This window comes from Acinonyx jubatus, chromosome C1, assembly GCF_027475565.1.
Source record: "Acinonyx jubatus isolate Ajub_Pintada_27869175 chromosome C1, VMU_Ajub_asm_v1.0, whole genome shotgun sequence".
NCBI lineage: Eukaryota > Metazoa > Chordata > Mammalia > Carnivora > Felidae > Acinonyx > Acinonyx jubatus.
The window spans coordinates 27,490,951-27,515,951 of record NC_069381.1 but is presented as its reverse complement, the minus strand read 5'-3'; the positions used below and the strand labels follow the sequence as shown (position 1 = coordinate 27,515,951).

General features: G+C 41.8%; 1 protein-coding gene across 3 annotated transcripts in view; it reads right to left on the bottom strand.

The window, feature by feature from the left end:
• Nucleotides 1-22,817, bottom strand: part of THRAP3 (thyroid hormone receptor associated protein 3) — a 75,925-nt gene extending 53,108 nt beyond the window's left edge. Inside the window, exon 1 of one of the 3 annotated variants that reach the window (XM_027059642.2) lies at nucleotides 22,709-22,817. The gene's annotated coding sequence lies outside the window, so the exon portion shown is untranslated. Of the gene's footprint in view, nucleotides 1-21,736; nucleotides 22,680-22,708 lie in introns of those variants that run through there. The other 2 variants (XM_053211399.1, XM_053211396.1) reach the window with 2 other exon arrangements.
• Between the last annotated feature and the right edge of the window lie 2,184 nt (nucleotides 22,818-25,001).

The window sequence follows — 25,001 nt, the reverse complement described above, 5'->3', positions numbered from 1 at the left end:
CTGTTTCAAAGGGACACATGCACCTCAATGTTTACAGCAACACTGTCAACAATAGCTAAAGTATGGAAAGAGGCCAAATGTCCATCGATGGATGAATGGATAAAGAAGATGTGGAGAATATATATACACACAATGGAGCATTACTCGGCAATCAAAAAGAATGAAATCTTGCCATTTGCAACTACATGGACGGAACTAGAGGGTATTATGCTATGTGAAATTAGCCAGAGAAAGACAAATATCCTATGACTTCACTCATATGAGGACTTTAAGAGACAAAACAGATGAACATAAGGGAAGGGAAACAAAAATATATAAAAACAGGGAGGGGGACAAAGCATAAGAGACTCATAAATATGGAGAACAAACAGAGGGTTACTGGAGGGGGTGTGGGAGGAGAGATGGGCTAAATGGGTAAGGGGCATTAAGGAATCTACTCCTGAAATCACTGTTGCACTATATGCTAACTAATTTGGATATAAATCTAAAAAAATAAAATTTAAAAAAAAAAGAAAGAAAATGAACTCATTTAAGACTAAGCCTTTTGACTGTAAGGGTTGAGGACAATGGGAGCAACATTAGTAGTCAATTAAAAAATAAAGCAAGTGGAGGGAAAAGGAGCTGACCTAAGTAACTATGAAAGGAGTGGAACAGGGAAAAACTAACAGCAAAAGGAACTGCACATAACCACTGTATTCTAGTTGTTAAAGTTGTTTCCCATGGGGGTATGGGGTAACGATTCTTAAACAATTACACATGTATAGTGGAATTATAATAAATAAATGGATGGCAAATGGCGAGAACCAAATTTCTCACTGTTGGGAATCGGACGTCACAGACAAGAAAGGAGGGAAAGGCTAGAATGATCCAACGGTACTGGCTTAGAAGTGGAGCTATCAAGGGGCGCCTGGCCAGCTCAGTTAGTACCACACACAACTCTTGATCTTGGGGTTGTTGAGTTTGAGCCCCAGGTTGGGTGTAGAGATTACTTAAAAATAAAATCTTTAAAACTAAAATTATTAAAAGTGGAGATACCAATATAAACTCCTGTTTAGACAGATACAAATGAATACACACAGGAACATCAGAAATATTTAGATACTTCTTTATGTATACAAAATGTATTATACACACATTTCCGATTACGTATACATACATACCTTTCCTTTCTTTGTCAGCTGAAAAGACCTATGAGCAATAACATCCCAGTAGCAATGAATACACCTAGCACCCAGACCTTGACTTTTTTTTAACATTTATCTAGAGAGAGAGAGCACAAGCAGGGGGAGGAGAGAAAGAGAGAGGGAGAGAGGAAAGAGAGAATTCCAAGCAGGCTCCACACCATCAACGCAAAGCCTGACATGGGACTCAATTCCACAAACCATGAGATCACGACCTGAGTTGAAATCAAGAGTCAGACGCCCAGCTGACTGAACCACCCAGGTGCCCCCAGACCTTGATTTCTAATAATATTCTCCAATAAAAGAAACAAAGGCTTCTGGGAGAAGTGACGGACTCTAGGGCTGAGGCAAGGAATACACTGGATAAGCCTGGAATATCTTGTAGTGCCAGAAAGCAAGGACTGCATAACAAACAATACACCATAATGTGTACGTCAAAAGGACATTCCTGCCCAAATGAGTTTTCAAGTCAAATCAGAAAAAAAATTGATCAAAATGTAGTCGTGGATAACTCAAAGAATACAATATCCATGAGTCTATATGGATTTAAATAAATGGATGAAAATAAACCATTCATGCAGAATTCCAAATAATTTACGTATATATTTCACCCTCCAGAAGGTGGAACATAGCTCTCCTCCATTCCTTAAGTGGAGTGGGGTGAGCCAAGTGATTTCCTTCCAAAATTACAGTATGGGGGCACCTGGGTAGCTCAGCCGATTGAGCATGCAACTTGATTTCAGCTCAGGTCATGATCTCAGGGTTTATCGGTTCAAGCTTCAGGATGGGCTCCACACTGACAGTGCACCTCCTGCTTAGGACTCTCTCTCACCTCTCCTTCTGACCCTCCTGTGCACGCACTCTCTCTCCCCCCAAAAACCTTTCTTAATTAAACAAACAAACAAAAAACCAGGGGCGCCTGGGTGGCTCAGTCAGTTGAGTGACTGACTTCATTCAGCTCAGGTCATGATCTCATTGTGCAGGTCATGATCTCATCGTTTGTGGGTTCGAGCTCCACGCTGGGCTCTGTGCTGATAGCCTGGAACCTGGAGCCCTCTCCAGATTCTGTGTTTCCCTCTCTCTCTGCCCCTCCCCTGCTCACACTCTGTCTCTCTCTCAAAAATGAAGAAACATGAAAAAAATTTTTAACAAAAATTAAAAAAAATTAAAAACAAATCAATAAATTATGTTGATAGCATGTACTCCTTATATATATGACGTGATGAAAATGATACCTCACCTCTGTGGTCTTTTATCACCAAAACCCATTACCACCAGTCTAATCATGAGAAACATTCCAACCGAGGGACATTCTACAAAGTATCTAACTAGTAAAGTATCTAACTCCTCAAAACGGTCAAAGTCACCAAAAATAATAAAAGTCTGAAAAGGTGTACCAGCCAAGGGGAGTCTAAGGAGACATGACAACTAAATATATATCCTAGATGTGATCCTGGAACAGAAAAGGGTTATTAGGTATAAACTAAGAAAATGTGAACAAAGTATGGACTTCAGTTAGCAAGAATGCATCAACACTGGTTTGTTAGTTGGGACCAGTGTACCATACTACTCTGTTAACAGGGGTACGGGTATATGGACACCTTTTGTACTATTTTCTCAGATTTTCTGCAAATCTGAAACTACTCAACAATAGAACATTTGCTAAAGGCGGGGGGCGGGGGGGTGGAGGAGTGATTTCAGTGGTGTTCCTTGGTTCTTGATTCAACAATTATTGACACTGCTTAGCTTTTTACTGGAGAAGGTCAATGCCCAGTGTGAACTAACTGAAGAGTTAGCCTCTATGAATAGTCTATGAGGAACAACTACAGGTAAGAACGTTTCAAAGACACTGAAAGAACACTAATACAACCTGAATTTGAATCTGCTAAGATGTGTCACAAATGACCGTAGTAAAAATATGTCTAGAGAAGGGCATAATTGGGTAAATTTACAGAGCTTGTGAAAATGTAAGCTATTTCAAGCATATGGTTATTCATTGTACTATTCACCAGCAGGTACTCTGCAAAAAACTTTTCATTACATGTTGAGCCAGTATTATCAAGAGTAACCATGGGGCGCCTGGGTGGCGCAGTCGGTTAAGCGTCCGACTTCAGCCAGGTCACGATCTCGCGGTCCGTGAGTTCGAGCCCCGCGTCAGGCTCTGGGCTGATGGCTCAGAGCCTGGAGCCTGTTTCCGATTCTGTGTCTCCCTCTCTCTCTGCCCCTCCCACATTCATGCTCTGTCTCTCTCTGTCCCAAAAATAAACAAACGTTGAAAAAAAAAATTAAAAAAAAAAAAAGAGTAACCTCCATTCACTCTCAATTCACTTTTGTAGATTTAACCGTTGTCAGTTTTGTGAGTTTTTGTCAGAAATAGAAGGTGGATCCTGATTTGCACTACCAACAGCAGTTCAATGGCTTAGCAGCAGTAAAATTTTACTTTTTTTTTTTTTTTTTTTTTGAGAGAAAGCATGTGCGGGGGAGGAGCAGAGGGAGAGGAAGAGAGAATCTCAAGCAGTTTCCATACCCAGAGCAGAGCAGGATGTGGGGCTGCATCTCAAGAGCGTGAGATCATGACCTGAGCAGAAATGAAGAGTTGGACATTCAACCAACTGAGCCACCCAGGCACCCCTAGTTGTAATTTTTTTTAATCTGAATTTTTTTCTTAAAAAACCACCCTTCAACATTATTATTGAATACTGAAAAGCTTTGAAAATTAACTTTTGTTGCAGACTTGCTAATGTTTCTTAATGGATTCAATAAAAAGTTATAAGGCAAAATAGCATTTTTATGGGAATGATTACTATGGCAAATTAATTTGAACAAAAGTAAACATGGGGCGCCTGGATGACTCAGTCGGCTCAGCGTCCGACTTCAGCTCATGATCTCACTCACGGTTGGTGAGTTCGAGCCCGCCACCAGGCTCTGTGCTGACAGCTCAGAGCCTAGAGCCTGCTTCAGATTCTGTGTCTCCCTCTCTGCTTCTCCCTCGATCATGTGCACACACACACATACACTCTCTCTCTCTCTCTCAAAAATAAACTTAAATTTTTTATTTTACTTAAAAAAATTTTATTTTTTACTTAAAAAAATTTTTTTAAGTAAACACTTTTAACTTCAAGTAATGTCAAATTATTTCATTCACTTCCTGTACTGTCAAAAGTTAACACAAGCAATGAGATCTCTCTGTTCCCACAAAAATCTGAAGCAGACATATTTTAACTCAAACTACACTTCCAGCATATTTCCAATCTTAATTAAAGTGCAAAGTAAATCTCCATCTTTGAAAATCTGTGAAACTGAGAAGTTTCCATCTAGGGGCGCCTGGCTGACTCAGCCAGTGGAGCCTGCGGCTCCTGTTCTCAGGATTGTGAGTTTGAGCCCCACGTTGGGTGTGATTATTTTAAAAAATCTTTAATGGGGCACCTGGGTGGCTTAGTCGGTTGAGCATCCAACTTCGGCTCAGGTCATGATCTCATGTCTCATGAGTTCGGGCCCCACTTGAGGCTCTGTGCTGATGGCTCGGAGCCTGCTTCGGATTCACTGTGTCTCCCTCTCTCTCTGCCCCTCCTCTGCTTGCATGCGGTCTCTCTCTCAAAAATAAACATTAAAAAATTTTTTAATAAAATCTTCAAAAAAAAAAAAAAGAAGTGGGCTCAGTGGGTTAAGCATCTGACTCTTGATATCAGGATCTTGAGTTCAAGCCCCACATTGGGCTCCATGCTGGGCACGGAGCCTATTTTAAAAAAAAGCAGCAGCAGCTTCCATCTAATCTTCCACTGGAAATGAATACTTTGCAGTGTTAATGGCATACAAAAAGGCAAATATCAAGAAATGAATCTAACAGAATTCTGTAATTGCCTTCCAAATGATGAATGTGCCCAAATAAACCATATGCTCACAAAAATCATATGCTCATGGATTAATATTAATATTTGGCAGTACCTGTCTGTGTAAAGACATTTTCAAAGACACATATGTGAAATCTTCACTACAGATTTCTGTATGAACAAATGAACACTTGCCATCCATGTCGATAGGTAAAGCTAACTTTGAACCCCAGTGACACGAAATGGTATCCCCCAAAGTGAATTCCACTCTTGTAACACAGCTGCCTTACAAAAACTGTACTCAACTATTATATTTTGAATTCTGCCAATGAAAAATATTTGTTTTCTCAGGGCGCTTGGCTGGCTCAGTTGGTAGAGCATGCAACTCTTGATCTCGGGGTCGTGAGTTCAAGCCCCATACTGGGTACAGAGATACTTAAAAAAAGGAAGCACCTGGGTAGCTCAGTCAAGCATTCAACTCTTGATTTCAGCTCAGGTCATGATCTCACACTTCATGAGAACACGCCCCAGCTAAGGCTCTGCACTGCCTGTGGAGACTGCTTGGAGTTCTTCCCCTTTCTGTGCCCCTCTCACACTCTCACACATGCTCTCTCTCTCCAAATAAATAAACATTTTAAAAAAAGATAAAATAGCGGTGCCCACGTGGACCAGTCGGTTAAGCATCCACCTTCAGCTCAGGTCATGATCTCACGGTTCATGAGTTCAAGCCCCCCGCCAGGCTCTCTGTTGTCAGTATGAAAGAAATATGCTTCAGATCCTCTGACTCCCTCTCTCTGTGCACACCCCCCACTCTCTCTCATAAATAAACAAACATTAAAAAAAATTTTGGGGGGGGGCACCTGGGTGGCTCAGTCGGTTGAGTGTCCGACTTCGGCTCAGGTCATGATCTCACGGTCTGTGAGTTCAAGCCCCACGTCGGGCTCTGTGCTGACAGCTCAGAGCCTGGAGCCTGCTTCGGATTCTGTGTCTCCCTCTCTCTCTCCCCCTCCCCTGCTCATGCTCTGTCTCTCTCTGTCTCAAAAATAAATAAAAACATTAAAAAAAATTTTAATAAAATAAAAATATTTAAAGAACATTTGCTTTCTCTACTGTTATTTAAGTACTCACATTAATAGCCTCAGTCTTGCCTCTTGGCCTCCAAAGCCTAAAGTATTTTCAGAACCGTTAGAGAAAAAGTGTACCAACTCTGGTTCTACATCATTTGCTTATTTTTTCTTTTTCTTTTAAGTTCATTTATTTACTTTGAGAGCAAGAGAATGAATTTCAAGCAAGCTCCATGCGGTCAGCACAGAGTCCAACATGGGGCTTGATCTCACGAACAGTGAGATCATGACCTGAGCCAAAATCAAGAGTCAGACAGACACTTAACCAACTGAGCCACAAAGATGTCCCTACATCCTTTGCTTATTAACAAAGGCATTTAGTACAAATGGCCATACAAGAATAAACCCTTAATGAGCAGTAATTCTCAAAACCGTAGGGGTCTCAAATGGTAAAAACTGTCATTTTTTAATCCTTGTACCTAGTAACTTACAGTAAGACAAATACAATTAGTAATCAACATCCCAAAGCAATTTCCAAAGCACTGGCCCAATAAATAAGAAAAAAACACATGCTTAAAGGCTGACTACCTTTGATTCCCCAGCACCACCAGCCAGTAATTTTGACACCTGTGATAAGTTACTTTATTAAATCCCATTATCTGTTTCCTCATCAGTAAAATGGGTTCCTGCTACAAAGAGCTGTTACAAAAATTGAATGAACTGATGTTATGTGTAAAGTACCTGAAAAAGTACGTAGCACATGTTAAGCACTCAACAGATAAATATTATCAATCAGGCCAATGTCAAAATCAGAGTTAAAAGACCAGACTTCAACCAGCTAATATCGGTAGTCATGTGGTCATTAAACAATGACTGTGTCTCTTCTCCCAAGAATTCAGAATTTGTCTTTATGGTAGACTAGGAAGGTAAGACCATTATACATCTTCAGAACCTCTTAAAGAAGCAGTAACTCTGGCAACAAACCCAAGCCTAAACTTGATCCCAGACTGAAAGAGCTGGCTGCCTAAATGACACCACTATTCTGTGCCAAGGTTCTCAATTTACAAGAGAGAGAGGGATCAATATGTCATCCCTACACCTGACAGTTTCTACCCAGATTGGTAGTTTTTAAAATCAAGCTTTCAGGCTACACAGAAGTACCTTGGGGCAACATAACATGCTCACCTGAATCCTCCGGACCAACCAGCAGATAAAACTGCCAAGGAATTCCTAAGAGCTACTTTCCCATCTTTTTATCAAAATGCAAAACTTTTACAAGCTACCACTTCCTGAAAACTTAAACCTCTATTTCCTCGAGAGGCTCCTGGGTGATTCAGGCAGTTGAGCGTCCAACTCTTTTTTTTTTTTTTAACGTTTATCTATTCTTGAGAGAGAGAGAGAGAGAGAGAGCGCGCGCGCGCACGCGCAAGCACGCACAAGAGAGCAGAGGAGGGTCAGCTCTAAGCTGTCAGCACAGACCCCGATGCGGAGCTCAAACTCACCAACTGTGAGATCATGACCTGAGCCGAAGTCAGATGCTTAACTGACTGAACCACCCAGGGGCCACGAGCATCCATTCTTTTTTTTTTTTTAATAAACATTTATTTTTGAGAGACAGAGAGACACAAAGTATGAGCAAGGGAGGAGCCGAGAGCCCAGGAGACACAGACTCTGAAGCAGGTTCCAGGCTCTGAGATGTCAGCACAGAGCCCGACGCGGGGCTCGAACTCACAAACCGCATCATGACCTGAGCCGAAGTCGAACACCCAACCAACGGAGCCACCCAGGCACCCCTTGAGCATCCAATTCTTGATTTCAGCTCAGGTCATGATCTCACAGTTTGTAGGATTGAACCTCGTACTGGGCTCTGCACTGACAGCACGGAGGCTGCTCGAATTCTCTCTCCCCCTCTCTCTACCCCTTCCAGGCTTGATCGTGCACACACACTCTCTCTTAAATAAACATTAAAAGAAAATTACCAAAAGGGCACCTGGGTGGCTCAGTCAGTTGAGCGTCCAACTTTGGCTCAGGTCATGATCTCACAGTTCGTGAGTTTGAGCCCCACATCAGGCTCTGTGCTGACAGTGTGGAGCCTGGAGCCTGCTTCAGATTCTGTGTCTCCCTCTCTCTCTGCTCCTCCCCTGCTCACGCTCTGTCTCTCCCTCTCAAAAATAAATAAACATTCAAAAAAAAATTTTTTTTTAATGGGGCGCCTGAATGGCTCAGTAGGTTGGGCGTCTGACTTCGGCTCAGGTCATGATCTCGCGGTTTGTGAGTTCGAGCCCTGTGTTGGGCTCTGTGCTGACAGCTCAGAGCCTAGAGCCTGCTTGGGATTCTGTGTCTCCTCTCTCTGCCCCTCCCCCTCGTGTGCCTTGTCTCTCTGTATCAAAAATAAATAACTGTAAAAAAATAAAAAGAAAAAATAAATTTTAAAATTTTAATAAAAAAGAAAAAAATAAAAAATTTACCAAAAAAGAAAAAAAAAAAAACCTCTCTTTCCTTGAAAACCACTACTTGTGTCATATTAGTACTAAATAGCTTCTTCAGGGCAAGTACCAAATTAAATTCCTTTCTGTATCCCCAGTGTCTAGGTACATGTCTGCTGAATGACAAACAAATGAATTATTAGCCATATTTTGTTTTATTATGGAAAAATAAACATAAACAAAATTAAACATTTTAACCATCTCTGAGTGTACAGTTCAGTGGTATTAAGTACATTCACACCGTTACACAACCATCACCACCATCCATCTCCAGAACTTTTCCATCTTCCCAAACTAAAACTGTGTGCCCATAAAACAGTAACTCTCCCACGCAGAACACTCTACCCTATGAATCTGACTGCTCTAGGCATTTCATGTAAGTGGAATAATGACTTGCCTTCTACGTATAGTTTATGTAACCTAGCATAGTATCTCAAGGTTCATCCATGTTGTCATGTATATACAGCTTTAAAAAAGAGAAAAGCAGGTACAGAATTGTGAAAGTTGAGTATTAACTAAGCTTTTAGTTGCCTAAGCAAACTGTTCAATTCTTTTTACCTAGTTTTTTTCTTCTTAGTAGTACACGCACAGTAAAAATGTCAAACTGTACAAGAGTATACAATGAAAAGAGGTCTTTATGGTTTCTACCCTCCTTATCCCCAACTTCTAATCCGCCTCCCTGATTGAATTTTTAATTTTGGAACACAATCACCAAAAACATGTTACCTTGCCTTGACAACGTCCTATTAGTAAGACATTCACTTGGCCTATCAAGACTGGCCATTCCCCTCTTCTGAAAATACTATCATAAAGATAAAACAATGTACTTAAAAATTTTTTTAAACATTTTACAAACATTTCACTCAGTTAATACTCATTGAGCACACGCTATGAATAACATCTTTGCTAAGCAGCATACTGTGGCAAGAAAAATTACAAGCTCTGAAATCACATAAAAATTAATTTAAGGAACACCAGGGTGGCTCAGTCAGTTAAGCGTCCAGTTCTTGACTTTGGCTCAAGTCATTTTTTTTATTTTTTTTAATCTGATCTTTTATGTTTTTAATTTTTATCTAATTTTTTTTTTTTATCTGGTCTCACGGTTCGTGGGATCAAGTCCCATATCTGGCTGTGTGCTGACACTGCAGAGCCTGCTTGGGATTCTCTCTGCCCACCCCCTGCTTACACACTCTCTGTCAAAATAAATAAAAAGTTAAAAAAATTAGTTTAAAACATTCTCTTGTAAGCCTGTTTCCTGATCTATAAATTCGGAGCAATACTACCTCATAAGCTGCTGCAATAATTAAATGAGAAAAACGTCTAAATTTTAGTAGAGTTCCTAGTAGTAGAGCAAGCACTCCACAGTGAAAATAATTCTTGGGGTGCCTGGCTGGCTCAGTGGGTGCAGCATGCAACTCTTGATCTCGGGGCTGTGACTTCAAGCCCCACATTGGGGATAGAGATTACTTAAAAATACAATCTTTAAATAAATAAATAGTTCTTAGTTTCTTTCTCTGGACACTGTGGAAAGCATAAAGATGAATCAGAAACTCTGTACCTTTTCCAGGTGCTTATAATACAATGGAGTTTATCTCGGCTCAGTTTGCATTATCATTATTCTGCTGAGAACCTGGTTAATACAACTTCCAGCCAGCTTGCACTTAATAACGTTTATGGACCTATTTCTAAATCTCATGAAATAAGTATCTGAAAAGATAATTATGACTTGAAGTGCTAGGAGAATAAAGAGAAAATTCATTACCATCAAGACTATACAGAGGGTGTGTTAGCCTCAAGGCAGCCTACAGCTGACTTTAATCAAAGAGCAGAGAGTCTTGTGATTAAGAGATCACAATCCACTCTAAAGGCAAAGCACTATCCAAGAGAATAGGAGTGTTGGACAACTAGGACTAGGAGAGTCACAGAGCATTAAGAACTGGAAGCACTCCCCTAGAGATCGTATCTAGTACAACCTTAGTTTTACAGAAGGGAAACAGCTCACAAAAAGGAAGGGTTTTACCCAAGATGGTGACCTAAAACTAGAGTCCATGGGGCACCTAGGTGGCTCAGTCAGTAAGTGTCCAACTCTTGATCTCAGGGTCATGAATTCAAAGCCCCACATTGGGCTCCATACCAGGTATGACGCCCACTTAAAAAAAAAAAAAGAAAGAAAAAGAAAAAGCCCTTGGTCTTCAGTGTCCCAATTCTTTCACATCACGATGCTAGGCCATTTACCTGTTAAAGAACCTTAAGCCACAGGGGCACCCAAGTGGCTCAGTCGATTGAATGTCCTACTAGGGTTCAGGTCATGATCTCGTGGTTCATGATTTCGAGCCCCGCATCGGACTCTGTGCTGACAGCTCAGAGCCTGAAGCCTGCTTCAGATTCTGTGCGTCTCTCTCTCTGCCCCTCCCTACTCATGCTTGCTCACTCGCTCTCTCTCTCAAAAACAAACAAACATTAAAAAAATTTTTTTTAATAAAAAATTTAAAAAACTCACATGAAACTTAAAACCATGCAAAAAAAAATACGGTATTTTGTTTAGGAAACCATACATGTTTAGTAAAAGTCTAGAAAAACACACAAGTATCATAAACACCAAAATTAGAAGCAAGGTTGAGAGAGAACATTCCTAGAAGATTCAGTTGTGGTAGCAGAGCTTTAGTTCTTAATTAAATTGATCTCTTAAATACACAGGTACTACATGTATTATTCTTTGTACTCTTTTGGTTACCTTCATATTGCAGGCTTTTTTTTAAAGCATGAAGAAAAAGTTTATACAACACTGAACACTGGTTGTGCTCCTTTTAGATTCACTCCCTTTCCCAGTCTCTAGAGGAAAAAAAGATTCTCTAGGATAGTGACAGAGAAGTACAAGTATTCCCACATACCTCACAAACTTCCTGGCCAAACACAGATTTTTGCAAACACTTCTAAAGCTTGAAATAAGATTCATAAAGCAGTGCTCTTAAGGTCACATCAAAGAAACAACTCCACATAGGGGCACCTGGGTGGCTCAGTCAGTTAAGCGCCTGACTTCAGCTCAGGTCGTGATCTCACCATTCTTAGGTTTAAGCCTTACCTCAGGCTCTGTACTGACAGCTCAGAGCCTGGAGCCTGCTTCCTATTCTGTGTCTCCCTCTCTCTCTGCCCCTCCCCCGCTCACACTCTGTATCTTCTCTGACTCGAAAAATAAACATTAAAAAAAATTTTTTTAATAAAAAAAAAAAAGAAACAACTCCACATCGAAGGACAAGCACATGAAGATTTCTGTTGAATACAGGCAGAATGGTAAAGTCATGTTGCAAACACACAACTAACCTGAATTAGCATCCTGACTCCATTTCTTTGCAGGCTTGAGCAAGGTGTATAATCTAAGTTTCCTCAGCTCTAAAAAATAAATACTGTACACTAATCTTACAATCTATCATAAGAATTAAATGAACCGATGAATGTAAACCACATAGCACACCGTATTCTAAAAAGGGAGTTTGAAGAAAAAACAAAATTGGAAGGGAGAGGCTTTTTCCCCAGCAACGTGTTTACATAATTGCCAAAAAACAAAACAAATCCTTAAAGGTAATTGTTTTCAGAATCATCTCCAAAATACTATGCTGATACACAAATAGCTATACAATGAAAAGCAGAGATCAGGCTAAATCCCTAGGATGTTGCCTAACTCCACATCAGGTCCAATTCAGGCACAGACTGCTGAGTGAGGGAAAAAAAAATTACACTAATTGCTATATAACTTGTAACAAGAAATGTAGTCAAGAAAAAGTTTTAAATACTTTCAACAGGAAACTAAGATTGCTCAAGAGTTACTCTAAGAAAATCTTAGTTTTGCAAACATAATGCTTTATGATAAAGAGACAAACATCAAAAAGTGTATCCAGGATTTATATATTTGAACAATGGTTCAATTGTTCCTTTTATTCACTAAAAGGAATAAAGGCAGAATACAAAGCCTGTATATTCCTATAGCTCTGCAGTGATACTTAATACCCAACAAGGAAACCAAAGATCCTCTCCTGAGAAAGTGCCCTCTATTCCTTGTTGGCAACTCTCAGATTAGTTACCAGAATAAGATGAGGTGAGAAGGGTAAGGTCAAAATTCCAGCTGGAATAACATACTGTACATAAAGCTACAGTTTATGTATACTTTTGACTAGCACATAAAATCCTAATTTCCGAATAACCACAGCAATAATTCAGTTGACTACTTTGAAATTAAGTAACTTATCTTTTATTTACATTTATGATTCACATACTCAAATACCTCATTTATGATGAGTGTGGGTATCATACTTTATCAGGAAGTTAGCACTTTGAGCTAACCATGTTAAAAAATTCTTCATTAAAAAAATTTCATTAAGGGGCACCTGGGTGGCTCAGTTGGTTAAGCTTCCAACTTCAGCTCAGGTCATGATCTCACGGTTCGTGGGTTCAGGTCCCACGTCAGGCTGTGTGTGGAATGCTCAGAGCCTGGAGCTTACTTTGGATTCCGTGTCCCCATCTCTCTCTGCCCCTCCCCCATTCATGCTCTCTCTCTCTCTCTCTCTCAAAAATAAACAAACATGAAAAAATTTTTTCATTAGGTTTCCTTCTCTGAAAGAGATGTTCAAAAATTATCAAGAGATGTTCAGGGCATCTGGTTGCCTCAGATGGTGGAGCGTGCAACTCAATCTCTGGGTTGTGAGTTGGAATCCCCACCTTGGGTGTAGAGACGATTTAAAAATAACATAAAACAAAACAAGAAACGATCATAACTGCTATGGCAAAGCATGTGCAACAGTTAAATGACACTCTTATGTATCACTCATCCAATAAATTTCAGATCCACTGCTACTGAGCCAAGAGTCCAACCATTTACTGAGAAGATTATTCACTGAAATGGCTAAACTCAAATTCAAATGGAGTTTAAAACAACTACATATGAGGGGTGCCTGGCTGGCTCAGTCAATAGAGCACGCAACTCTTGATCTTGAGGTTTTGAGATCGAGCCCCACAGTGGATGTAGAGATTACTTAAAATCTTAAAAAAAAAACTACATGCGAGAATTTCTAGTGTGCTCAACTAACACTGTTTTATTCAACTGTGAAAACAGCACAAGACTAGAGGGCTTTGGTTCTATTTGTGCCTAAACTTGTGTGAGACAGGGTTTTCACTTTTACACATCCAAACTATTTAATAATAAATGACAATATGTGATTATATTAAGTTTCATAAGATATTAAACTGTACAATTTTTCACATATTCTTTACATTAATGTCAAACATACATACTGTTTAATTCTCTCAAAGAAAGGTATATTTTCATTTTAAAAATGAAAACATGTGGGGCACCTGGGTGGCTCAGTCGGTTAAGTGTCCAACTCTTGATTTTGGCTCAGGTCATGATCTCATGGTTCATGAGACTGAGCCCCACAAAGGGCTCTGCACTGACAGAGGGGAGCCTGCTTGGGATTCTCTCTCCCTCCCTCCCTCCCTCCCTCCCTCCCTCCCTCTCTCTTTCTCTCTCTGCCCCTCCCCAGCTCGTGCTCTCCCCCCACCCCCAAAATAAACAAACACTTTTTTAAAAGATACAAAAAGCTAAGCAAACATGGTCAATTCTGAAATACATCTTCTGTCATTCTATCTGCAGCAGTGAACCACAAAGTCTGTCAGCTGAACTCAAGCCCATTATTTCTGAATAAAAGTTAAATATTTTAACGTTAGATCTAATAAACATGACAATAACAAAATGGAGACATTTTATTATCTGAGGACCCTGTCTTAATTTAGTGACCAATCCACTCCCTAGACCACTACTCTGAGCAGTACAGCACAGTGCCTAGGAGGAGAGGGTTAGAGCCACACCTAGATTCAAATCCTCTCTCTTTCCTTGGGCCTCAGCGTCATTTGTAAAACAAAAAGTTCTTTACTAACCTCCCAAAATATAGGTTTAAATGACATAATGCATACAGTGCTTAAATAAACATTTACTTTTGAAAAAAAAACTCAATCTATAAATGTGCTTCTTTAGTATTTAGATTGAGTTTACATCTAAGTTTGCTAAAGACATTTTACACCTGTTGTCCCAGCATATTAATAGCATTCTCTCTCAATGGTGTCCTGCTTCAAATTGATAAATTATATGGTCACAATACTAATCTGGCAAAAATCTAACTCAAGACAAACATCATCATTAAATCAGAGGAAAAGTGAACTATTCCAGTTAAGAAATGGCACCCAAAACCTCTCCATTCAAGCACTTACAAAGATGGTCATACTTCAGTGTGTATATTTTACCTCCCTTTCCTTCTCTCCCTGCTAAAAGGGAATCCAAAAGCAAATACTGAACTCTAGCTAACAATATGCATGTTGAAGTGTTTAGATGTGAAATGTACTGACATCTGAAACGGACTTCAAAATGCTTCAAAAATGTGGGGCGCCTGGCTGGCTCAGTCAGTGGAGCATGCTACTCCTGATCTCAGAGTTGTGAGGTCAAGCCCCAAGTTGGGCATGAAGCCCACTTAATTAAAAAAAAAAGGGGGGGGGGGCCCCTGGGTGGCTCAGTCGGTTAAGCGTCCGACTTCGGCTCAGGTCATGATCTCACGTTCCGTGAGTTCAAGCCCCGCGTCGGGCTCTGTGCTGACAGCTCAGAGCCTGGAGCCTGTTTCAGATTCTGTCTCCCTCTCTCTCTCTCTGACCCTCCCCCGTTCATCCTCTGTCTCTGTCTCAAAAGTAAATAAACATTAAAAAAAAAAAATTACCATAAAAAATGCTTCAAAAATGTTAAGATGAGAAATAGTCAAAAGACTTGAATAAACATTTCTTCAAAGATACACAAATAGCCACAAGCACATAATAGCCAACATAACGGGTTTTAATGCCTACCATTTAAAACAAACACAAAATAAGTGTTGACAAGGATGTGGAAAAAATGGGAAACTAAGATTTCTATCTCCATTTGAAATTGAACAGATACTCTAAAAGGATAAGCAACTTGCCCCAGAGTCCCAGTTTAAAAAAAAAGGGGGGGGTGGGGGTGGGGGGCACCTGGGTGGCTCAGTCAGTTAAGGGTCCAATTCTTGGTTTGGCTCAGGCCACAATCTCACAGTTCAGTGAGTTTGAGCCCCTGCATCAGGCTCTGCACTGATGGTGTAGAGCCTGCTTGGGATTCTCTCTCTCTCCCTCTCTCTCTCTCTCAATCTCTCCCATTCTCCTTCTCAAAATAAATAAACTTAAAAATTTTTTTAATAAAAATAAAAAATAAACAAAAAAAGGACTTCCATTTCTCATCCCTTGCATCTGATAACTAAGGCCTCTAGGTACCAAAGATCATGTACCTCTATGAGCACACTCTACTAAACACCGCAACAGAAAATGTTTTGCTGAAAATACAAAAGAAAAAAAAAAAATACAACCTATCAAACTACTTTCATCAAACTACTTTCATGGGGCGCTTAGGTGGTTCAGTCGTTTAAACATCTGACTTCAGCTCAGGTCATCATCTTGCTACAGTGAGATTAAGCCCTGTGTCAGTTCCCACTGGGCTGGGCCTGCTTGGGATTCTTTCTCTCTCTCTCTCTCTCTCTCTGCCCCTGGCATGCCCTCTCTCTTTCTTTCTCAAAAATAAATAAATAACTATAACTACTTTCGTGTTAGATGTATCCTCCAACACTAAGTAGCCTCCAGAGCAAAAAAGGAAAAGAACAAGCCAACAAATGAAAATATTCTCTTCCTCATTCTATAGTCATTCAATATGGCACTACATTCAAGGCCACTTTAATCACCTAATATGGCTGGCTGAATGGTCAAACAACTTGTACTTGCTAATAGTAAAATGTCCAGCAAAAACTTATGTGACAAATAATCCCGAAACAAAGGGAGAGAACAGGCAAGCTAAAATCTATGCTATGAACAAAGGAAAAACACTTAACATTAACCCAAGAATCAACACTATCACCCAAATTTTCCAAGAAAACAAGAATATCACAAATATACTTTTGCACTTTAAGTCCTTTTAAAGCAATGTTTTAAGTATTCAACTTTCATAATAAACCAAGAGGTTCATCTCTACTTCCTCCTTGGTTCCTTCCTGTCTACCTTTACTATTCACAAATACCTTTTAACCGGCATCAAAGGGTGGAAAAAAAAAATCACAAGTACAACAAATGAGAACGGAAATCTCTTCTATATACCCAAATTGCTTACACTGGCCTAAAGAGCTAGCATTATACACAGGAAACTTATTTTCTACATTACAAATTTCTGCAATGTTATTTTTTTCAATAAGCACCTATCTATAAGCAGAGGAAATAAAACTGAAGACAACTACCTGCCCCCACCAAGGGTTTTACAGGTTGTGCCTTGCTTAACTAAACCATAGGGCAGGGGGAGGAGTTAGGGAATCAATGTTGTTTTAATTTTTAAAAATGAAATGTTGGGGAGCCTGGCTGGCTCAGTCAGAAGAGCCTGCGACTCTTAATCTCAGGGTCATGAGTTCGAGCCCGACATTGGATATGGACTTAAAATAATAAATTTAAAGAAAAAATTTTTAAATAGATAAAAATGTAATGTTAAGCAGAACTCCAGAGTAAAAAATTAGCAATGCAGAAATGCTCTTTCCTGAGGCACCCTCCTCACTCCAAACAGTATCTGAAGTTCAATGCAGAGCTTGAACTCACAACCCTGAGATTAAGACCTGAGCTGAGATCAGGAGTCAGATGCTCAACTGACTGAGCCACCCAGGCACCCCTCCAAATGGTACTTTAAAATCTCCCGTCGAATCTATACTTGACTAAACTTACAAAAATTCAAGAAATGCCATCATTATCACAACTTATACAGTTAACTCAGTTTTACAGAATAGCCTTTACAGAATGGCTTTCGAAAACAAATTTTTTTTTTAACGTTTATTCATTTTTTGAGAAAGACAGTGAGAGCAGGGAAGGGTCAGAAAGAGAGGGAAACACAGAACCCAAAGGCTCCTGAGGCTGTCAGCATAGAGCCCAATGCGGTGCTCGAACCCACAGGCTGCAAGATTGTGACCTGAGCCAAAGTCGGATGCTCAACCGATTGAGCCACCCAGGCACCCCGTATCTTGCCCTATTAAAATAGAAAAGAAAAACTGAGTTATTACCCCCCCCCCAAAAAAACCTACACACAGAAATTGACAGCAAAGGACTTCACACAGGCATATTAAAAACACATACAACTTTGGTTCTTATCCCTGAGGACAAGAGTCTAAAGTCTTCTAATTAGACATTCAGCAACTTCTCTTTGCTTGGTCTTCTTCTATGTTCTGAAACAGGCCCAGCTATGCAGTTACAACATTCCAGATGCTAAAAACCAAATCAGGCAGAACAAATATGAGGACCCTGGGGGCACCTGGGTGGCTCAGTTGGTTGACCATCTGACTTCAGCTCAGGTCATGATCTTGTGGTTCATGGTTGTTCAAGCCCCACATCAGGCTCTGTGCTAACAGCTCAGAGCCTGGAGCCTGCTTCAGACTGTGTGTGTGTATGCACGTCTCTCTCTCTCTCTCTGGCCCTCCCCTGTTCCCACTGTCTTTCTCTAAATGAATATATAAATAATAATAATAATAATAATAATAGTAGTAATAAATGGGCAGGGGTCAGATCAATGCCTTTATGCTTTTTAAAGCCCTTGGGTTTCTGAGTTTGGAAACAAAATAATACAATGTTCTGAATTTTATCTCCCTCACTGTCCAAAAAAAAAAAAAAAAAAAAAAAAGGCACCAATACGGAAAACAATTTTTTCATTTTTTTTTTAATGTTTATTTATTTTTGAGAGACAGAGCACGAGCAGGGGAGGGGCAGAGAGACAGAGAGAAACACAGAACCCACAGCAGGCTCCAGGCTGAGTTGTCAGCACAGAGCCCAATTCGGGGCTTGAACCCACAAACCCCAAGATCATGACCTGAGGTGAAGTCAGATGCTCAACCAACTGAGCCACCCAGTCGCCCCCAGAAAACAATTTTTAATGGTGATACAATGTTAAGACAGCAAAAGGACTTCCAGTGCAGGCAGTAGAGACCTATACCATATATCTAGAACAAATTAAAATGCCTACAAACAAGTAATATAAAGGTGTAAAATAATACCAAGTGACACTCTGCTCCGTGTCAGGGATACATGTCAGGCTGTGGAGAGGGCTACGACAAACTGGAGAGGACATGCCCAACCAGAGAAGATGGCTGCTGCAAAGCAGAAACACACTGCCAGAAGAGATTTTTCAAAAGCACACTGAATCCAAATTTTTACATAAAATCTCCTTGGTTTTTTAATGTTGACAACAAATTCAAATTTACAATACTGTGTGAGCCAATCAAAACACATCTGGAGATTGGATTTAGTCCATAAGCTTTCAGTTTTCAACCTCTGCCATATAAAGAAAAACACATGCTTCTCTCAGTGGTAGAGCTCTAACTCTGGGGTAGAAAATACACCCTATGCTTCCAATAACATGCTGGCATGTCAAAACACACTACAAAAAAATATGAATATACATCTAAAACCCCTAATTGCTGAAGGAAAGCAAGAAGAAAATCTTACTCTGCATTTCTACCACTAAAATAGAAACTATTTCTTCCAGTGGAAGAAAAATTAGGAAATGGGTTTTCATGAAACCGAGCTCACTAATGTTCAGCTTCCTCAGTATATGCATCAGCCCGTACCTTGCGAACAAAAAGAAACTAAAAGATGACTCCTATGGCACATTTAACTTTGATTTAAGAAAAAAGTTCCTGGAGCACCTGAATGGTTCAGTCCAGTTCTTGATCTTGGCTAAGGTCATGATCTCACGGTTCTGAGTTTGAGCCCCGTGTTCACTAGGCTCTGCACTGACAGAGCGGAACCTGTTTGGGATGCTCTCCCCCCCTCCCTCTCTCTGCCTCTCCCCTGTTTGAGCTCTCTCTTTCCCTCCCTAAATGAATAAACATTAAAACAAAAAAAAAAGTTCCCATAAAAGACTAAGAAATGGGGCACCTGGCTGGCTCAGTTCTTGGGGCGACTCTTGATCTCAGCATTTTCAGTTTGAGCCTGACGTGGTGTACAGAGATTACTTTAAAAAAAAATAAAAAAATTCTTGAAGAAAATCAATGTTTTAGAAAAGGGTCTTTAAAAAGACCCGTGAGTCTGAACTCTCTTGGTAACCCATGGGCAATTAGTTTTTTATGGGTTATAAACCAGCATAACAGACTCTAGAGCAGTGGTTCTTAAACACTGAAACTAATGAATAAGATGGAACATATTGAACTTTGAGGAAATACACTCCCCCACAAAAATTTTACGGAGTTCAAGGGCCCCCTACAGTACATGGACCACGGATTAAGAATGGCCTGTTCTGGGGCGCCTGGGTGGCTCAGTCAGTTAAGCATCTGACACTTTGTTCTAGCTCAGGTCATGATCTCATGGTTCGTGGGTTCAAGCCCCACATCAGGCTCTGTGCTGATGGTGCGGAGCTGGCTTGGGATTCCCTCTCTCTGCTCCTCCCCAGCACTGCTCTCTCTCAAAATAAACTTAAAAAAAAAAATAGAAAAGAATGGCCTGTTCTAAAACCTACACCGTCTAAACCTACACCATCTCCAAACTCCTCCCTTCTTCCCACCAATACATCTCTATTCTATCCCTCTACTTAAGCAACTACCATGTCCAGCCTGGACCAATACAACAGCCTCTTAAATGTTATCCCCCACCATCCATCTTCCACACCTCTACAAAAGTGATTTTAAAATATAAATCAGAAAGCTTTGATGGCTTCCACAAACAACCTTACTGTCCATCTCTTCAGTAACTACTCTGTGTGTCAACTACTTTCGGCCTCTTTTCAGTTCTGAAAGCACACCAAATTTTCACCTTCAAGTTTCAGCACTTGCCGTTACGTCCACCTAGAAATGCTCTCTCCTACAAAACTGGCTCCTCACTCTCACCCAAAAGAACTTCTCTGACCACCCTTAGGTCTCCCATGTTAGCAAAGAGTCCCCTGCTAGGGATCTCCACATTACTTTTCTCAATTTGTCATTTATTTGCTTACCTGCTATATCTTTCCCCCACTATACTGGCAGTTCTCCAAAAGCAAAACCCCTTTGTCTCACATGTCCCTGTACTCCCAGAGCCTAGCACAGGAGCCGGTAGATGGTACGTCCTCAGGCACTATTTACTGAATCAATCTTAGATGTTTACAGAATGACCATGTGAAGCAATCCATCAAAATCTAATATCTGAGAGACGAGCATTAACCACACTTCCTTCAACTCAGGATGTCAACGTGCCCAAGAGAAACAGCCTAGCATCTTAAGATTCTCAGTGGCTGAGACTATCCAAAGAAATAAATAAATAAAATTAATCATCTGCCTCCGCTCCCTCTCAGGCAGCCTCATCTTCTTCCATCTCAGCACTAATCTGCGCTAATCTCAGAAATATTCCAAGCTTCCTCCCTGCAGTCGCTCAGTACAGGACACTCACTCTTTTTATAATACATGATTTCAGTGGCTAAATCAAATTCAAAAAGTATCTGTATGTGGTGGCAATGCTAATGAAATATGCTAAAGAACTATTTTTGCTGTAGTTCTTCTACACCACCACTAAAACTGGACTGTACTTCATCCGCAGACTAAAAACATCAGTCCTCAAAACCGGGGATCTTTCACTGCTGCCAAAAGGTTTAAAGAACAAAAAAAATAAGCCTATATTGGACGTAACGATTATTAAACAGTGTTTTATGGAAACTTCAATTCACCTATTACAAGATACAATCAAGCCTGACTGGCTACAGAATAAACTTGGTTTCGGTACTGCTAAAGTCTGTGCACTAGTTCACAAAGCAGAATTCCCAAGAAAGAGCAAACTAAGCCCCGTTTGCTCCAGAAGTTTTTCATGGCAGGAACCACTTCTGACTTCAACAGGCTACTGTTGGGACACCTCAAGCTGTCCAGATAGCCTAACAGACAATAGTTGCATAAACAAAAAAGGGGAGGGCCATCCGAAAGGAAAGGAAAATGATAGTGTGACACATGCCTTTCCACTCTGGGCCCACACTGGAAATCCTGTAAGCGATGAGGATAATAATAATGGCGTTTAATACATGCCAGGTAATGAGCTACGCGGTTTTCAATTTAATCTCATTTAATCTTCACAAAAACTCTATGAAATAACCCCGTTACTTACCGCTATTTTGCAGATAAGGAAACTGAGGCACCTGGAAGGGCAGCCCCTTGACCTAAAATAAAAAGCTAACAGAACCAAAATTTGAACCCACGAAAGCTGGCTCCAGAGTCCATCTGTTATGCTGCCACCAGAAGCTTCGTTGGCTCTCGCCCGCCAGGCTCTACCATACTGAGGCTTCTCCTTCAATCCAATTAACAATCCCTCCGTAAACACCCTACTACCATTGATGGCTTCGAACTTCTGGGCACCAGCGCTACTCGCCAGCTTCTGCCAAGCTCCACCCCTAAGATTTAGAAAAGCAGTGAGAATAGCTGATAAAAGTTGCTGAAGTGCTAAGGGAGGCAAAGAAAATTGCCTTCTACAAGCAGAACACACGCCAATTACCACTGGAATGCATATCGGCTTCACCTCCACCCCAAGAGACTGAAATAAAAGTGGGCGCACAAATGTTCCCGTAGCAGATAAATTTGGACTATGCCTCCTCTGGCCGCAAGGCAAAAAAGAAGGACTAACATTTACTGAGGGCCAGCCACATGCGCCCTAGGAGAAGGCAGAACCAGGCCAATGGAGACCGAGGGGAGGGGGAGGGGGGCTGGGTTGCACTCAAAGAGTTCGGGGAAAAGAAAAAATCCAAATAATGGGGTTCCTACGGCCAAAGGGAGAGATGAAGGATGTGGAAGCCTCTCCCTCACAGCTTACGGGGAGGAAAAAAAAGAAGTACGAGCTGCTCTCGAGAAAAGGAGGACTAAAGCGTCGGGAGCTAGGCCGAAGCGAGGGGAAGCCCTGAAGGGCGGGGAGGGGGAGGAGCCGAGAGAGTGGGGCCCGCTCAGAGGCCCGGGGGTAGGCGCGGGGAAGCGGCTCCGCGCCGGGCCTGCCGGGGACCCTGACCCAGCCGCCGCGGAGAAAAGACAAAAACCAAAAAGACTGGAGCTGGCGGAGCTGCCCTAATCCCCATCAGAGGCCCTCACTCACCTGGGCCCACCGCAGCGATCGCAGCTGCAACCTCGCAACGGCACAACCGGCCCGAACCTCGCCCCCGCCCGACAGCGCGCCCCGCGTCCCCGCTCTCCGACGGCGGTAGCTGCGGCGTCGTCCCGCTGCCTCCTGGGAAATGTAGTGCTAGGCCCGCCCCTCCTCGCCAACTTGCCGGCCGGCTTAACTACGTTTCCCACCAGGCAAGGCGAGCGTTGGGCCCGCCGCTTTGCGTCACGCGCCAGGTTGTCGGCAGTCACGTGGGTTGCTCCGTTCCATCCCCTCCCCCCGCCTGGATGGCCTGGGGAAGAAGGAGGGAGGTGGACGGAAGGGGCGGGGGCGTTGCTGACGCCACTACCCCCACCATTTTGGAACCAGCCTGAAGGGAGGGCCTGAGCCCCACCCACTCGCGGCCTGCCTTCGTTGTGGTGGAGACTCTGAGCTGGGAATTTGGTCGCCAGGCTTTCAGTCTCTTCCCTGCTACCTCTCGTTTTGTGACCTTGAGCACATCGCCTCCCCTCAGCGAGCCTTGGTATCCTCCCTTATGATACGAGACGGGTAATTTCTATCCCGCAGAGTTGCTGCGAGAGTCCGACAAGTAAAGCACATGAAAGCGGCTTGTATCCTGAAAGCAGCGTGACTCAAAATGGAGCTGTTTTTATTGTGATAGCGTGACCTCTATGGGAACCCCAGGAGCCCGATGGGTCAAGCTCCGTCCGGCCTTATCTCCCGCATCCCCTACCCCCACTCCCCCACCCCGGCCTATGACTGGGAGCACAGAAAGAGATTTTCTAGAAGAGTAGTCCCGTGAAGCTTGTTAAAATGGATGCCACTCACCTATTAAACCAGAAGTTTCCCAGGAACTATATAGGCTTGGAATCTGTGTTATAAGCAACTCTCCAGTGATTCTTATGCACCTACAAGCTTGAGAGGCACTGCATTTATCAGGGTTTCGCACATGCTTGTTTCCTCCAGAATTACTGCACTAGTGAACTCCAACCTTAAAGGCTGGCTCAAATGTCACCTCTTCTATGAAGCCTTCCAAGTTTACAAGCTCCTCACTATATGTATTCCCACAGTAGCTTCGCACCTTATTCTAGAATTATCAAGGCCTGTGTTTGTCTCCCCCACCAAACTGTGAGCTCTTTGAGAACAGAGATCGGTTTTGGTGGATTTCTGCAACCCCAGGGCAAAGTAAACATGACCAAATATTGAAGAAATCTACTGTTCTTTCTGCAACGAAAGCTCACCAGGCTCAACTCAACTCTCAGACCGTGCCACATCAGCCCTCACCCTTACTGACCTCAGCAGCAGTATTTCCAGGCTGCTTACTCTTTCTTCCTTCTTTGAGCACTTCCCTGCATGTTGTGTAATGTTTCTTGAAAGGTTCTCATTCAACTTAATTTTCAATTCACAGATTTTCTGAGTGTCTGTTACATGCCATACCCAGTGCAAAATACTAGGAACACAATGGTAAATTAGAGGGATACAAAAATGCATAGTCGTTCCCCTTGGTTTCTGAAATATTCTGTTGGATCTCTTACCTCTCTCCCACCTCTATCCGTTCCCTGGCCCAAAACTTACCCCCACGGTTCCAGCCTCCTCCCTCTCTTTTCATTCAGCCTCTCCTCGCTCCTTGAGTGATCTGGCATACTCGGGTAGTTTTCTATCTCTCCTGTGCGTTTTACTCCCTTAACATGTTAGCATCAGCTCAGACTGTTTCAGATGTGTAGGAGTCCCCATACCTTGGTATCTCAAACTAATCCTGCTGAAGATTGAACTCTTTTTGCCTCCAATACATTACCTAATTGTGTAGTTAATTGTTTATGTGTCTGTATTCTCCACTAAGCTTTGAGCTCCTCTCATGAAAGAGAACATTTTAGGGGCACCTGGGTGACTCAGTCAGGTAAGCATCCAACTTCTGCTCAGGTCATGATCTCATGGTTCATGAGTTCAAGCCCTGAGTCAGGCTGTCCGCTGTCCAGCACAGAGCCCGATTTGGATCCTCTGGTCTACCCCCCATCTCTCTCTGCCACTCCCCTGCTCACTCTCTCTCTCTCAAAAATAAACACTAAAAAAAAAAAAAAAAAATTTTTTTTTAAAGAACATCTTTTCACTGCATTCATTTGAGTCAGGCCTTGTACTAGAAGCTCAGGAGGAAAATGACAAGCAAAACAAATGTGGTCCATGCCTTCACAGAGCTTACTTCTAACTAGAAAGACAACATTAAGAAATCTATTGTTGGGGGTCCCTGGCTAGCTCAGTTGGTAGAGCGTGTGACTCTTGATCTCAA